The sequence below is a fragment of the Littorina saxatilis genome, linkage group LG15 (genome assembly GCF_037325665.1).
Source record: "Littorina saxatilis isolate snail1 linkage group LG15, US_GU_Lsax_2.0, whole genome shotgun sequence".
In the NCBI taxonomy this organism is placed as follows: Eukaryota; Metazoa; Mollusca; class Gastropoda; order Littorinimorpha; family Littorinidae; genus Littorina; species Littorina saxatilis.
The window spans coordinates 21,278,396-21,294,151 of record NC_090259.1 but is presented as its reverse complement, the minus strand read 5'-3'; the positions used below and the strand labels follow the sequence as shown (position 1 = coordinate 21,294,151).

At 42.3% G+C, this 15,756-nt stretch overlaps 1 protein-coding gene across 6 annotated transcripts in view; it reads left to right on the top strand.

The window, feature by feature from the left end:
• Window positions 1–15,756, top strand: part of LOC138948802 (golgin subfamily A member 4-like) — a 97,897-nt gene that overhangs the window by 38,427 nt on the left and 43,714 nt on the right. The gene's annotated exons all lie outside the window — the stretch shown is intronic.

Sequence of the window (15,756 nt, the reverse complement as noted above, 5' to 3'; positions counted from 1 at the left end):
CCTGGTTGAGTCAAACTGTGAGAGTTGTCATGATTGTTTTCCTGGTTGAGTCAAACTGAGAGAGTTGTCATGTCTGTTTTCCTGGTTGAGTCAAACTGTGAGAGTTGTCATGTCTGTTTTCCTGGTTGAGTTAGACTGAGAGAGTTGTCATGTCTGTTTTCCTGGTTGAGTCAAACTGTGAGAGTTGTCATGTCTGTTTTCCAGGTTGAGTCAAACTGTGAGCGTGGTCATGTCTGTTTTCCGGGTTGAGTCCAACTGTGAGAGTTGTCATGTCTGTTTTCCTGGTTGAGTCAGACTGTGAGAGTTGTCATGTCTGTTTTCCTGGTTGAGTCAAACTGTGAGAGTTGTCATGTCTGTTTTCCTGGTTGAGTCAGACTGTGAGAGTTGTCATGTCTGTTTTCCTGGTTGAGTCAAACTGTGAGAGTTGTCATGTCTGTTTTCCAGGTTGAGTCCGATTGTGAGAGTTGTCATGTCTGTTTTTGTTTGTTGAGTCAAATTGTGAGAATTCTTATGCCTGTTGAGAAAGGGGGGTTCCACTGTATTTCAATCATGATGTTCGATGGAGTGTGGAATTTTAAATTAAAATTAGTAACAAACATCTCTTTTAGTGAGAATTATTTGTGTAAAATCCTGCACATGCAAATCTGCAGGAAGATTTATTAAAGAGATTGAGGGATTTATACATGTGATCAGATTTCTTACGGGTTAAGTGACTCCATTTAGTCAAGGTTTAACCGTTGAAAAGGTTAATTATCTGGCCTATCTTTTATAATCCTAAGCTTAGCCTGAGGAGTTCTAGAAGTTGTTTACTGGAAAAGCAGAAGCAAAACTGACCGAGATTATAAATATATCTTTCGACTGGTGGTGCATATGGAACACATATATATGGTGATTGATCTGGTTGATCTTAAGCTTTCCATAAATTTGTTATCCTCCAGTCAAGAGGCTTCTTGCATTAACTCTATTTAATAACCACAATCACAGCCTGAGGGGAAGAAGAAACAGAACACTTGAAAAGCCAAAGCCAAACTGACAGAGCATAAATCTCGCTTTTGATTGTCGATGCATATAGAACTTATGGTGGTTTAATTATCCAGGTTAGTTTATCCTTGTGAACCCCCAGATAAATAAAAGGTTACTTACCTGGTCTTTCTTTAATGACCATAAGCTCAGCCTGAGGGGAAAAGAAACAAGTGGCATGAGCGAAAGCCAAACTACAAGAGTCCTTCAATCTTTTTTTGACTGTGGTTGCATATGGGAAACATTGGGTGGATTATCGGATCGAAGCATAGCACAGATTGTTGCAATGCTGTCAACACCTAGAAGCTGTGGATTTGAGGGATTTGGAGGTTTGAGTTAATTCCGCTGAGGGAAGGGCAGGGAAAGTGAAGGATTATGGGTGCTAATCTGTCAGGTGCCCAGCCTGTTTCCATGTGGTGTGTGCGCGAAAATCCCGCTAAGCCATTGGAAAACAGGTTGTCCATTTGTGCCAGTAAGTGTGATGTTATGTGTGAGGGTTTCATCCCTTATCTGGGACGTTGTTACAAATTCACACCTATAGGACAAATGTCCTGATCTCTTCAGAATCAATAGGACATTTGACCGCTTTCAGACATTTCAATAGGACATCATAATTTTGTGCAAATCACTGTCCATCAAATTATCTGCTGTGCCAACACCATGTCCTGTACAAAAGACAAAACTTCTCTTTTCGTGGTTGTGTCAGTTTCAGCGGCGACACTATCTGCCGTGTTTTAGCCTGTTTTTGACCCAAACGTAGCACAGGATGCCGTTGAAAAGCCAAAGGTCTTCAGCTTTTGTCGATCTTTGGCAGGCCTTAGTTTTATTTCGGTGGCATGATTCAGTGCGCTTCGTCAAAATGTCTCAAACTGAAACCAATTTACAGACATGGGACTGGTCCGAATTTTATCGGAATTCCGATATTTTCCTTTGCTCACAGACCATTCTTGAGATTGATGCAAATTCGTTGAGAAAAAAAAAGGGGGGGGGGGGGGGTTGGGTGGTGGTATGAACCGTTCAGCTGAAGCTGTCTGCGTCTGAAGTTAGTGCATTCGCACCCCAGCACTCGCGTGAACCCATAGCAGTAACATGGGTCGCGTTTGATTGGCTGTCGATCTCCGACGATTATCGCCTAGGCTTAATTATTCACCGATGGCGGTTTGCGGGTTGTTTTGATTGGCTGCCGATCTCCAAACGACGAAGGTGAAAAATATCGCATCATGGCGTCTGGATTCCGTATTGTTTTGTCGGCTGTGGAAGCTCTTACGATCGACGACCAAAGTGTGAAAAACAAGTGGAAAGCCAACTGGCTATCAGAAGAAGTGACTGTCATTATCAACAAGAAAGAAAGGCGCCAGCTCATTGGCGACAGTATCGCCAAGATATCCATTCCCGGTCAGGCCGTGTGCACGTGGTGCGACAACGGCCACTGCGTGGTGAAATACGGACTTGGTGGAAAAAATGTGTTGGTTCTGAAAGTTTTCAAGTAAGTTTTGTGTGTGTGTGATTGTTATAAATTACACTTTTGTTTAAAATGCTAAAACATATTATTCTTGTGGTTTTCATGGCTTTTTAAAAAGGCATGATCTAATTTTTTGCTATCAGGAGAGGCCCCAAAATGGCCTTTATAATTCTAACATTCATTTTCCGTCAGGGGGGCAAACCGGGGCGTTGCCCCTGGTCCCCACCAGGGGCCTATGCGGCCCGTGGACCCCGGCTTAGTTTCCTACTTTTGGAACATTTGCTGGTCTCATGTCTGACAGACATGGGACTGGTCCGAATTTTATCGGAATTCCGATATTTTCCTTAGCTCACAGACCATTCTTGAGATCGATGCAAATTCATTGAGAAAAAAAAGGGGGGGGGGGGTGGTGGTATGAACCGTTCAGCTGAAGTCAGTGCATTCACACCCCAGCACTCGCGTGAACCCATAGCAGTATCATGGGTCGCGTTTGATTGGCTGTCGATCACCGGCGATTATCGCCTAGGCCTAATTATTCACCGATGGCGGTTTGCGGGTTGTTTTGATTGGCTGCCGATCTCCAAACGCCGGAGGTGAAAAAGGTAGCATCATGGCGTCTGGATTCCGTATTGTTTTGTCGGCTGTGGAAGCTCTTACGATCGACGACCAAAGTGTGAAAAACAAGTGGAAAGCCAACTGGCTGTCAGAAGAAGTGACTGTCATTATCACAACAAGAAAGCTCATTGGTGACAGTATCGCCAAGATATCCATTCCCGGTCAGGCCGTGTGCACGTGGTGCGACAACGGCCACTGCGTGGTGAAATACGGACTTGGTGGAAAAAATGTGTTGGTTCTGAAAGTTTTCAAGTAAGTTTTGTGTGTGTGTGATTGTTATAAATTACACTTTTGTTTAAAATGCTAAAACATATTATTCTTGTGATTTTTATAGCTTTTTAAAAAGGCATGATCTAATTTTTTGCTATCAGGAGAGGCCCCAAACTGGCCTTTGTGATTCTAACATTCATTGCCCTGGACCCCACGCCTATGCGGCCCCTGGACCCCAGCTTACTTTCCTACTTTTGGAACATTTGCTGGTCTCATGTATACACAAAAAAAAAAAAAAAAAAAAAAAAAAGGTTGCAGACAACATTTTTTTCTGACAGTATGGATGTTTTTTTGAGATTTGTTTCATGAGTCAGGTCACACGGGTCTGGCTGGGGTCTCGACAGGAAGAGACCACATTCTCTAATGTATAATAATAGCGCATGTATTGTTCTTGTGTGTAGATCTATACACAACAACCAAAATTACACACTCGAATGACAGAGACAAAGAAGCAGCTCTTGGGCAATAGCAGTAATACCACATTAACGTGTAAACGTTTACATGGACATCAAACCTTCACTATGCCAACCTCCCCCTCCCTTCCCCCCTCCCTTCCCTTCCTCAACAACACCCCACTTGATACATCGAGTGGGTTTTGTGTGTGAACTTCCACAAAGCCTGAACAGTATGGCAACATAGACACATCGAATAATTCACTAGTTCGTCAGCCAATCGGTATTCGAAGTGGACAGACATACAAAATTTAATAATGATGAGATATTGAACAGAAAATGAACTTAGCTCAGTAAAAACTTTCCGAAATTAAGCCCGAAGTTGACTTCGTGAAGTCTTCGCAGTGTCTTTTTACCGAAAATTCAGTGCCAAAGTTTTGTACGGCAAACGTCCGTAAAGTAGACTTGGCGAAGTCGGGCAGGCTTTAGGGTTTGTATCTTACATTTATAGATGACGAGTGTTAAATGAACTATCATAAATACTCTGTATGCACGTTTTTAAGACAATAATTATATGAATAGTGTAACCTTTTTTTTTCTCCAAGCTTATTCCTTCGTAATGATTCATGTAAAAGTCTTTATATGGGTCCGTTTGGCAGCAGCTACATTTTTGATCCAATAACGATTGAGGGATTTGACAGGTTTGTTTGCATGAACTCTTAATTGCTTGGCTTAAATCTCATAATGAGCCAAATACTGTCACTTCCTTTTTACCTCGATGAAGTTGATGGAGCTGGTCATGCGAAGAAATTAAAGGGGTAATTCGCTTTTGGATGGACCAATTCAGGGTTTAGCCTGGGAGAAAAAGGCAATGGGACTTTTGTCCCCCTCAACCAAGTTCCGATGGGACATTGTCGAAGCCGCGGGCAAGAAGCGCCAAAGAGGCCTGTGCGCGTTTTAACCAAAGATGCAAAATGGTACAATATGGTGCCATCTGAGAATTAGCCGCTATATCGTGTTATCTGTGTGTGTGTGTGTAATCCGATGTAAAGTGTACATTTGGTGGCGCAGTGGTACGTAATCTCAATGCGTCCGTTGACGCACTGAAGGAAATTGTGATGGGACATTTTCAGATTTAATGCGCCAATGGCGCAGGGCGCACTAGTAAATGAAACCCTGGACCATTACAGATCTGTCCAGGCTTGTCTGACTCACAGTGCTCAGGGCATTGTTCCACTTGGACTGATACTGAAAATCAGCAGCTCATCCTCTCTTCTTTTTTCTTTCTTTCTGATTTGGATGTTTTTTCTGAATATGTTCCGGCAGCCAGCTAAACTAGGGCGTAATAACGTAGCAGAAACTTCTAGAAGGAACTTCTGATAGGAAGAACTGTTAAAGGTACTGAACTTGTCAAATCCAGGTGCACGGAGCCCCTGGGGCTTTTAGTCATACCTCAGGCAGCTATCCGTTAGAAGAACTACCAAGTTTCATTGACTTGCACCCAAAGAGTCAAGAACTGCGATTTTTTTACGAATTAATTTTGTACTCGGACCCGGCTGGTCTTGACCTATTTTTGGATCTAAATTTAGATCAGGCAGATCACCACATCATGCACAAAAAGACACGTCACTAGCAAACTATGTCAGACGTCATCATGAGTTTGTGTAAAACAAAATGGAGGCTGGAATCACTCAGTTGAATCGAACTCCGACCAAACACCACGTAATAACTAGGTTAATTTATGCACTCGCGTGAACAAGAAACTGTTGAGCTTCACAGATGTCGTCGTTGGGTAGTTTTGGGTTTGTTTTACTACCATAGGAGGATTTTTGAACTGTAAATGCACTCAGCTGCAACAAAAACGCAAAACGAAGGCTGTGAGGTGCACTGTGCCTTTAATGGAATCAAAAGTGGCAGGACCGACTGTTTTTCAATTTGGTTTTCCCTGCTAATTCTGTTATTAAACAATACAGTAGACCCCCCATTTTAAGACCCCCCATTTTAAGACTCCCTCCCTTTAAAGACCCTGTTTTTTTCAGATTTTCTGTACATAACCTCTGTAAATTAACCTCCAATTTAAGACTCCCTCCTTTTTAAGACCCAATTTTCTCAGATTTGTGGAGGTCTTAAAAGGGGGGTTCCACTGTAACAACTGATAAAACCGTTTGACGCAAACACTGAAAAATTGTTGGTGTAACTTCCATTCTACAAAGCGGAAAGCTTTGTTGTATGCGTGTTTCAAGGCACTGTAGATACAGATTGATGATTAAACTTTGCGACATTCACTAGAGTTCCGGACCCCTCGGGGAGCCCCCCTTTACAGAACACAACAAAACAAAATCCGACACATACGAACACGCGCGTATGCTTTGCCAACTGTCATCACAGAGCCTTGTTCTGGTGCAAAACGTTAATCCCATAACGAGTGCCTTTGGAACATCAAGTGCTGCGCCAAACAGTCAGTTCTGGCTTAGGGTATAAGTGACCATTGTTTGCCAAACACAAAAAATGTGCTAATGTATTCCGTAGTTTGGGCACCTGCTTCTGCCATTGTGGGGGTATAGTCCAATATTGTGATGAGCCTTTGTGTGAAGTAAGAGCGAGCGGGTGCAGCGGGGGGTATCGGGTGTCTTGCGTTTTGGTGAGGGCCGGTAGGGTGGGTAGACGGTCCGAGAGAGTTGGTCAGTTTTGATTTTGGGGTATAGTAGAGACAAAAGATGATAGATAGTATTGTCTGTCTCTCTCTCTCTCTCTCTCTCTCTCTCTCTCTCTCTCTCTCTCTCTCTCTCTCTCTCTCTCTCTCTCTCTTTCTCTCTTTCACTCTTTCACTGACTGTCGCGCCCAGCCCCCCCTCCCTCTCCTCTGTCTCTCTGTCTCTGTGTCTCTCTCTCTCTCTCTCTCTCTCTCTCTCTCTCTCTTTATGTGTATAAAATATGAAATATTTTGAAAGAAAAGGGTTGAAGTTATCACTTGTTCGCCATGTCTTGTTATTAGAATGTGTATTGATTATCAGTTTTAGAACGTGTCCATAAGCAGTCTGCTTGTAAACGTTCTTAAATGTTGTTTCTGTTTATAACGTGTATACAAGAAATTAATAAAAACACGCTTAAACCAATATAAAGACACTTGAGGAATACCCGGCGAATCGCGAGGCAGAGACAGACAGCGTGGCCAAATGTAACCGAGTGCCGAAACACCACAATCATATTTGAAGCCGAAGTCCACTCAAACGGGATTGAGAATAACTGTTATGGCTTCTGGAAGGAAGGCCTGAATATTCAGTCACACACCAATGCCGCCAGACCACATCACAAACAGAACTCTACAATCCACAGGTGTTGCCCACACACACACACAAACACACACACACACACAGAGAAGCCGTATATATATATGTATATCTATATCTATAAATATATAGAGATAGGTGACAGTGTATTTTTCGCGTGGCTATAAATTGATTCGACCTTTTCACTTTGACAGTAAGAACAACTTACGGGTGCAAGGGAAGCGTTCTGGACAGCGCAGTGACATTCTAAAAATAGTAACGTAGTAACGGGAATATGGATTGACGCCACACGAAGGAAGGGAGATAAACGCTGAAAACACTGGAGAAGATAAAGAGAAAAACCCAAATCGGTTCAGCGCTGGGCGCTGAGAGCACGTGTTGAAATATCTCATGTCAAGTCCCATTGCTGTCGACGACGCCAAATGTAACCGAGTGCCCAAACACCACAATCATAATATTATGTGAAGCCGAAGTCCACTCAAACGGGATTGAGAATAACTGTTATGGCTTCTGGAAGGAAGGCCTGAACATACAGACCCACACCAATGCCGCCAGTCCACATCACAAACAGAACTCTACAATCCACAGGTGTTGCCCACACACACACAAACACACACACACACACACACACAGAGAAGCCGTATATATATATCTATAAATATATAGAGATAGGTGACAGTGTATTTTTCGCGTGGCTATAAATTGATTCGACCTTTTCACTTTGACAGTAAGAACAACTTACGGGTGCAAGGAAAGCGTTCTGGACAGCGCAGTGACATTCTAAAAATAGTAACGTAGTAACGGGAATATGGATTGAAGCCACACGAAGGAAGGGAGATAAACGCAAAACACTGGAGAAGATAAGGAAGAGTTACTGGGAATGGTGAAATGAACAGAAAAACCAAAATCGGTTCAATGCTGCGCGCTGAAAGCACGTGTTGAAATATCTCAGTCGATGAGGTTGTGTCCGGGGTGTAGCTGAATACGGTGTCCAAATTTGAAAAAGATCCACCGAGAACTTTGGCGTTGTGATGTGGTCTAGCGGCTTTGGTGTGTCGGTATGGGGGCCCGGGTAGCTCAGGTGGAACCAAAATCGGTTCAGCGCGCAGCGCTGAGAGCACATGTTGAAATATCTCATCAATGAGGTTGTGTCCAGGGTGTACCTGAAAACGGTCTCCAAATTTGAAAAAGATCCACCGAGAACTTTGGCCGTGCATCGCGGACACACACACACACACACACACACACACAGACAGACAGACACAAGTCGTATATATGTGGTGCCGAATTCACGTAATTGCCGACTTCGCGGAATCGGCAACATTTTTGCCCATTTCGCGTAATCGGCAAAACGCTGCCCATTACGTGTAATCGGCAGCGTTTTGCCGAAAACGCGTAAAGGCTTCTAAAATTTGCCAATTTCACAAAAAGTGGCAGCCATTCTGTTACTTTTTGTGTTACCAAAACATTGTATTTACATTATTTTACCTCCCTACCATGTTTGTTATGGTCTATGTTGGTCTGTGTCGAGCATGACTCCAAAAATGCACGAAAATTACATATTTTGCAATATCTTGCCATAACTTATCGATTATTGCAATATCTATCCATTCGAGTATCTAGTTGTCTAAGTGTGATGATATCCCAGGCATTTGAGCACTTTAAACCCAAAACGTGGCTGCCGATTTCTCAAAATGGGCAAATTTTAGAAGCCTTTACGCGTTTTCGGCAAAACGCTGCCGATTTCGCGTAATGGGCAGCGTTTTGCCGATTACGCGAAATGGGCAAAAATGTTGCCGATTCCGCGAAGTCGGCAAATACGTGAATTCGGCCCGACATATATATATATAGATACGGAGAGAGCGAGAGAGAGAAAGAGATAGAGAGAAAGAGGGAGAGAGATAGAGAGAGAGAGTTAGAGAGAGATATATATATATCAGAGGCCGACACTGTCGTATTCCTGAGCTGAGGGGATCAAACGACGTAATCGTGCGTTTTCGATCAGTAGGTGAAGGGGACGGTCGAATGCTCAAACTCAGTTCATTTTCACGGTTTGCGCAACTCAAGGCCGTGACACAATTTGACACAGTCGTTTTATTCACAGGTATACTGCATGCAGGGAGGCGGAACGTAAAATCCCATCAAAGAAATGACACACGCCTATGATCTCAAAGCGCTCCTATAATCCTAAGGATTGTGCGATTGAACCAAAGCTTGTAAGAGAGAGCAGAATTGCTGATATACCAGTGCTGAGCGAGTTGGTGAGAAAAAGGTCGCGTTTTGAAGAGACAAAGAAATTTAGGAGTGATAGAATAGGTGGATTTAGGGATTATGAGGAAGAGATCCCCGTTGAAAGGACCAAGAGAGAATAAGAGAATAGATGGATTTAGAGATTAAAAGACAAGTGAAAGAAATGGACAATGGGTAAGATGCCTCACTGAGTGCACGAACTAAGACGTTAATCCTCTGCCCTTCCAAAGTGGAAACTTTCAAGATCACAAAGTGTGTTTGCTCGGAGTGAGTGATGGGACTGGGGTGTGGGAAATAGGAGCATTTTTCCACTTGGACACACACTGGAGCTTAACAACGTGCCTGTTTTCGTTGCAGAGCGGGATTATATATATATATATTTTTTTTTTATAAATATTTTTTACTGACTTTATTTCGCAGATTAACGTATAGGTGCCAGTAAGGAAATCAATTCAAAGCAAAAACACCAGCAGTCGTCGAAACCCCTGAAGGACAGCTGCAAACTTGCACAAAAATTCTAATACTTTTATTGCCATTTCGGAAAATTTGCCAAAGAAAAATATGTCAATGCCAGAATGGCCATTCCGGAAAATTTGCAGACTCAAAAAAGTCCTTATTATCTTCAGAAAATTTGCCAAAATGGCCAGAAAATTGTCGGAAAAATTCGGAAGTTCAGGACAGTTCTTTGCGTCACATTTTCCGATTTCCCCACTGTGCAAAAAGTTCGGCACATCTGCCGAAATGACGTTTATGTTTTGAGAGATTGGAAAGATTTGTTGACGTTTTGTCTAATGCCGACATCAAAGGACATCCCTGAACTTTCATAGCAGGCGGGGTGTACATATACAGTGGAACCCCCCTTTTAATACTCCCCAATTTAAGACTCCCTCCGTTTTAAGACCCTGTTTTCTCAGACTTTCTGTTCATAACCTCAGTAAAATGACCCCCATTTTAAGACTCCCTCTTTTTTAAGACCTGATTTTCTCAGATTTGAGGCCTTAAAAGGGGGGTTCCACTGTATCTCGAGGTGCCAAGGAGGTAATGGACTGTGAGCGGAGTTTACTCGGGGCCGGCTGTTGTTTGCATCATACAAAACCACCTTTCATTAGCCCGCGCCGCGGAGTGTGGGTCAACCAGCGGAGCAAACTGGATCAGAGACTCTCGGGATCATGTAACGCCGTTTTAGCGTACAGTGAAGGGCACGCATTTATAATATGCTTTTGGTGACACTTGTGACTTTTTGCTGTCCGGGATTATTCATTGTTTGGGGGTTTGTGCGAGTATCCGGTTTTTCGATTTAGGGTAAGTTTTTGGCCTGTGTTTGATATGCTTTGACCCTTACGACTTTCTGTTGTTCGGGATTAACCATTTGAACTGGGGTTTTTTTCGGTAGCAGTATCCAGTTTTGTGTGTGTGTTGTTTTGATTTCGATTTTTATTATTTTGTGTACGACTGGTACTTAATATGCTGTGGCTCTTGTAACTTTCTGCTGTCTGAGATTGTCCTTGTGTCCGGTATGTCATTTGTGCGTTCGTTGTTGAATGGACGTAGGGAGAGAGACTTGTGTCTGGTCAGTGTTTTCGGTACCAGCATCCGTTTTGTTTCGATCATTTTCTATGTTCTCTGTCTCTCTCTCTCTCTCTCTCTCTCTCTCTCTCTTGCACTCACTATTGTTTATCACAATGTGTTGGAAATCTGTCTGTAAATTCTGTTTGTTTTATATTGAAAAAAGTTACTACATGTAGTTATAAGGCCCAAAAAAAAAATTGTCTGTTTCTGGTAACATGGCTAAAAAAAATAGGGTCGGTAGGTAGGGATTTTTTTTATTTTTATTTTTTTACCCCAAATGTAGACCAATAAAACTAACTTTAAAAATCGCGCAAAGAGACTGGATTCACTATACATAGAGACAAGACACTCAACACATTTACAAATCGTCAGCGGACTTTCGTTTTCACACGTTTTTGTTGTTCATTTTCTTACCCTGTCCTTTTCCACCAAAAAAAAAGAAAAGAATTTTTGAGTTTGGAAAAAAAACGTTTAGGGTCGGCGCCGAAATTTAGGGTCGGTCGGGTGACCAGAAACAGACAATTTTTTTTTTTTGGCCTAAAAGAAACACTTGATTTGGCCGGGGGCTGGTTGCAAAGAAATACAAAACTGCGTTCTGTTTCTCCCATCACCAATAAAGATTTCCTCTTTTCTTTGTCTCCTGTGTGTGTGTGTGTCTCCCTCTCTCCCTCTCCCTCTCTCTCTCTCTCTCTCCCTCTCCCTCCCCCCTCCCCTCCCCCTCTTTCTCTCTCTCTCTCTCTCTCTCTCTCTCTCTCTCCCTCCCCCTCCCCCTCTTTCTCTCTCTCTCTTTTCATGACGGCTCGGGTTCGTCAATTCCGACCTCGTGGGAATATTTTCACATTTTGTGTAGTGTGCAGAAATCACGACCCTCTTGCTAACTAAAAAAATTTTTAATAACTTTTTGTACGTCTTAGCTTTCTTTCTACCTTTTTTTGGAAGGTACTGCTTTTGTAGGTTTTGTCAAGCGGTTGTCATTCCGTTCTGCTCTGTCTGTTCCTCTGTGTGTGAATCAAATTCCTCTGTGTGTAAATCAAAACCAGTCATTATTTTTTGACGCTATAATTTTCATGTTAGTTTCAGATGAATAACAACGAGTACCGTTCAACCGTTTCTGTAAAAAAACAAACCTGCCCGCCCCCCACACCCCACCCGCTTGCCCCTCTCTGGCTCTAACTGCCAAATAAACACGCTGACTGGACAGAAAACACAGACCACGGTCTCCCTTTTCAACTGGGCCGAAGCATCCGATACCTGCGGTGTCGAAGTTATCGATTTATGGGTCGCCTGGCTGATTTATGGGATAATCGGGTAGGAGTAATGACAGACTGGTGAAGAAATCCCCACCCTGGCTTTGCTCTTGATACCATTATTATTGATCATACCCACGTGTGAAGTGTGACACGGAGAGAGACTCCCGCAGTGGGGCACTGCGGTTATGAAATTAAAAGCCCCTCCTGTTTTTGGAACCGCAGGAGCTTTCTAGTTTGCTGTTAGGTAGATTTTTGGTTCCTCTTTCCTGTCATGCTCTCTTTTTCTTCATGAATTCTTTTCTTTTTTCTGCCTTCTTGCTCATTCACCTGTATTTTTTCCAAAAATCTCTTCTCTTGCCGCTTGTCTCGCGATTCATGTATAGGTTAATCTGTTAGTGTTCTGATGTAAGTCCAGCAGTAGATAGGTTAAGCCTATTTTAACATACTGGAAACTGGTAATCTTCCAGTAGGTATTAATTTAGTTTTACTAAAGCCTGCTGGGACACAAGTAATGGGTTAGTGCATTTGTAAACAGGAATCGCTTGACAAGTGGCCCCCTTCATCCCCCCCTTCCTCGTCCTGATATGGCTCTGCGTAGTCGGCTGGACGTTAAGCAACAAATAAACAAACAAACAAACAAACGGAGAGAGACAGAGAGAGAAAGAGAGAGAGAGACGTAGATAGATACTGAGAGAGAGAGAGATATATATATATATAGAGAGAGAGAGAGGGAGGGAGAGATAGAGAGGAGAGAGAGAGAAAAAAAGAGAGAGAAAGAGAGAGAGACGTAGATAGATACTGAGAGAGAGAGAGAGAGAGATATTATATATAGAGAGAGAGCGGGAGAGATAGAGAGGAGAGAGTGAAAGAGAGAGAAAAAGAGAGAGAGAGAGACGTAGATAGATACTGAGATATATATATATATATATATATATATATATATATATATATATATATATATATGTATAGGTTACAACACGAGTGGTTTTTTATATGGCTTGTATTTCAGTCAAGACCCAGCGGATGAATATCATCGGGAGACACGAGCCTCTGGCGAGTGTCTCTCGATTGATATTCCCGCTGGGTCTTGACTGAAATACAAGCCATATAAAAAACCACGAGTGTTGTAATCTGTATATCCCATTCTACCATCAAACACAAAGTGTAGACTACTAGCGGCACTGTTGCGATCTGTGCAGGGTAAAACTGTTGCCAGCGAGACTTAGCCCTTTTGCAACCTTAAACTAAGTGACCGTCGCTGAAAAAATAAAACGAATGAGTGCATCGATAAGTACGCGGTAACACTACTTTCAGACCATTTAAAAGCTTTAAGTAAAGGTTCATAAGTTGCAAGAAAGTAATGAAGTCGAATAGAAATTAATTTAGTTGAAGCGCACAATTCTTTTGTTTTGCGTTTCAGGTCGGCAGAACGGGCGAAACGGGTTTGGGACCCATTTGGCTTACTCGATTCAGAATTGATTCCACGTTGTTTTTCTCGAACGTGTGTAATTAGGCTTATTGACAGAGAAGCAAATCTTAGGGAACAAATATGTAGGTTTAGATTTAACCATTTGCTCCCTATTTGAAATGTATCTACGTGATAAACTGTTTTGCGAGTGTGTTTGCATGGATGAACTTAAACTGGTATGGGTGAGAGGAAAACGCGACCGACACGTCTGTCACCGCCGATTGATTGCATTTTGAAGGAATATGACTGGATTACGGAAAAATATGTGGACTTACTGCAGAGCCAGGCAAAAGAGTAGACTTGCTCGCAAAACACGTGAAACAGCCGATGTTTGATAGCTGAAGGCGCACACCGGCAAAACACACTACCGACAGATTCTCAAAAGTCGTCTGCTAACGATGCAAGGGGAGGGTACTCGTGTTTTTGTTTTGGTTCGCTAGCATCAGGTTATCTTGTAAGTTGAATGTTCGTTTTTTTCGACCTGCATTGCTTTCATAATGAAAGAAACTTTTGCTTATTGCATCTCATACATCAGATCAGTTCTGAGATTCATTTTTGCGTGCAACTGATATGGTTTTCTGAGCCGTGCAATACGATTTTAGAACTTCATACAAATGTGTCACATTGTTCGGCGCGAGCGAGGTCAAAGGTCGGGAGGAAAGTAGTCCTTTGCCCAAATCGGAATCTGCACTATCATATATTTTTTGGAGTCCATGATGTATTTATTGAGCTATAAAAATACAACATATATACCCATACTGAAGTAACAGAGACAAAGAAGGGAGGTCATGGGATATATATATATATATATATATATTGCTATTTCATATGTTACGTGGATTTCCATTGGTCAATTGGGCAAAACTGAGCTCAGTGCAAAAGTGATATCAACGACATTTCCGTCGATATCAGTTTTGATATCGACGACCTCTTTATTGCTTCCCCACTTCAAAAACTAAAACACCTAAATTTAAAAACAAACAAATATATATGAAAATGTAATTATCCCAGAATTTAGTTGAGCAAGTGACAAAAGACTTTTTGAAAGGAAAGACATTTTAAAATACTGAAAAGTACAAGAAAAGAGTGAACAAAAAGAAATAATAATCAGAGGGAGGAATATGGAACAGCCAAAACTGAGACAAATACTTTTGTAATTTCTTTACAGAAAATACAAAATGTCCAGAGAATTAGCAATATATCTAACATTGTCTGACTGTGTGATGATATCTTCTGCCATTGGTCTGTTTCGACAGTGATATCAAAATCTCGACCTCCGGTCTCGATTTTGATATCACTGTCTCAACAGACCATAGCAGAAGATATCATCACACAGTCCGTCAATATTGGGTAAGAGACGTAGATAGATACTGAGATATATATATATATATATATAGAGAGAGAGAGAGAGAGAGAGAGAGAGAGAGAGAGAGAGAGAGAGAGAGAGAGAGAGAGCCGGAGAGAGAGAGAAAGAGAGAGAAAGAGACGTAGATAGATAATGAGAGCCAGAGAGAAAAGAGAGAGAGAGGGGGGGGGGGGGGGGATTTTACAGTCGGTTGTATAACTAACAGAAAGAAGGGGGGAGGGGGAGATGCAAAAGGATCAAGCTAAAGATAGAGGATTTGGGTACCAGAACTGGGTGAACTTCAAACTCCAGACAAGTTTGAATGTATGCGAGCATGGGGTTGATTCCCCCCGAGGGTTAGGGGGAAGAATTTACCCGATGCTCCCCAGCATGTCGTAAGAGGCGACTAACGGATTCTGTTTCTCCTTTTACCCTTGTTAAGTGTTTCTTGTATAGAATATAGTCAATGTTTGTAAAGATTTTAGTCAAGCAGCATGTAAGAAATGTTAAGTCCTTTGTACTGGAAACTTGCATTCTCCCAGTAAGGTCATATATTGTACTACGTTGCAAGCCCCTGGAGCAATTTTTTGATTAGTGCTTTTGTGAACAAGAAACAATTGACAAGTGGCTCTATCCCATCTCCCCCCTCCCCCCCTTTCCCCGTCGCGATATAACCTTCGTGGTTGAAAACGAAGTTAAACACCAAGTAAAGAAAGAATGGGGTTGACCGAGGGGTGGGAGGGGCTTGCATAGAGGGAGAAGGAGACCTTGGCATGACAATGAGAACCATTGTACAAATCACTAGGTACGCGTTACTACGTTTTGA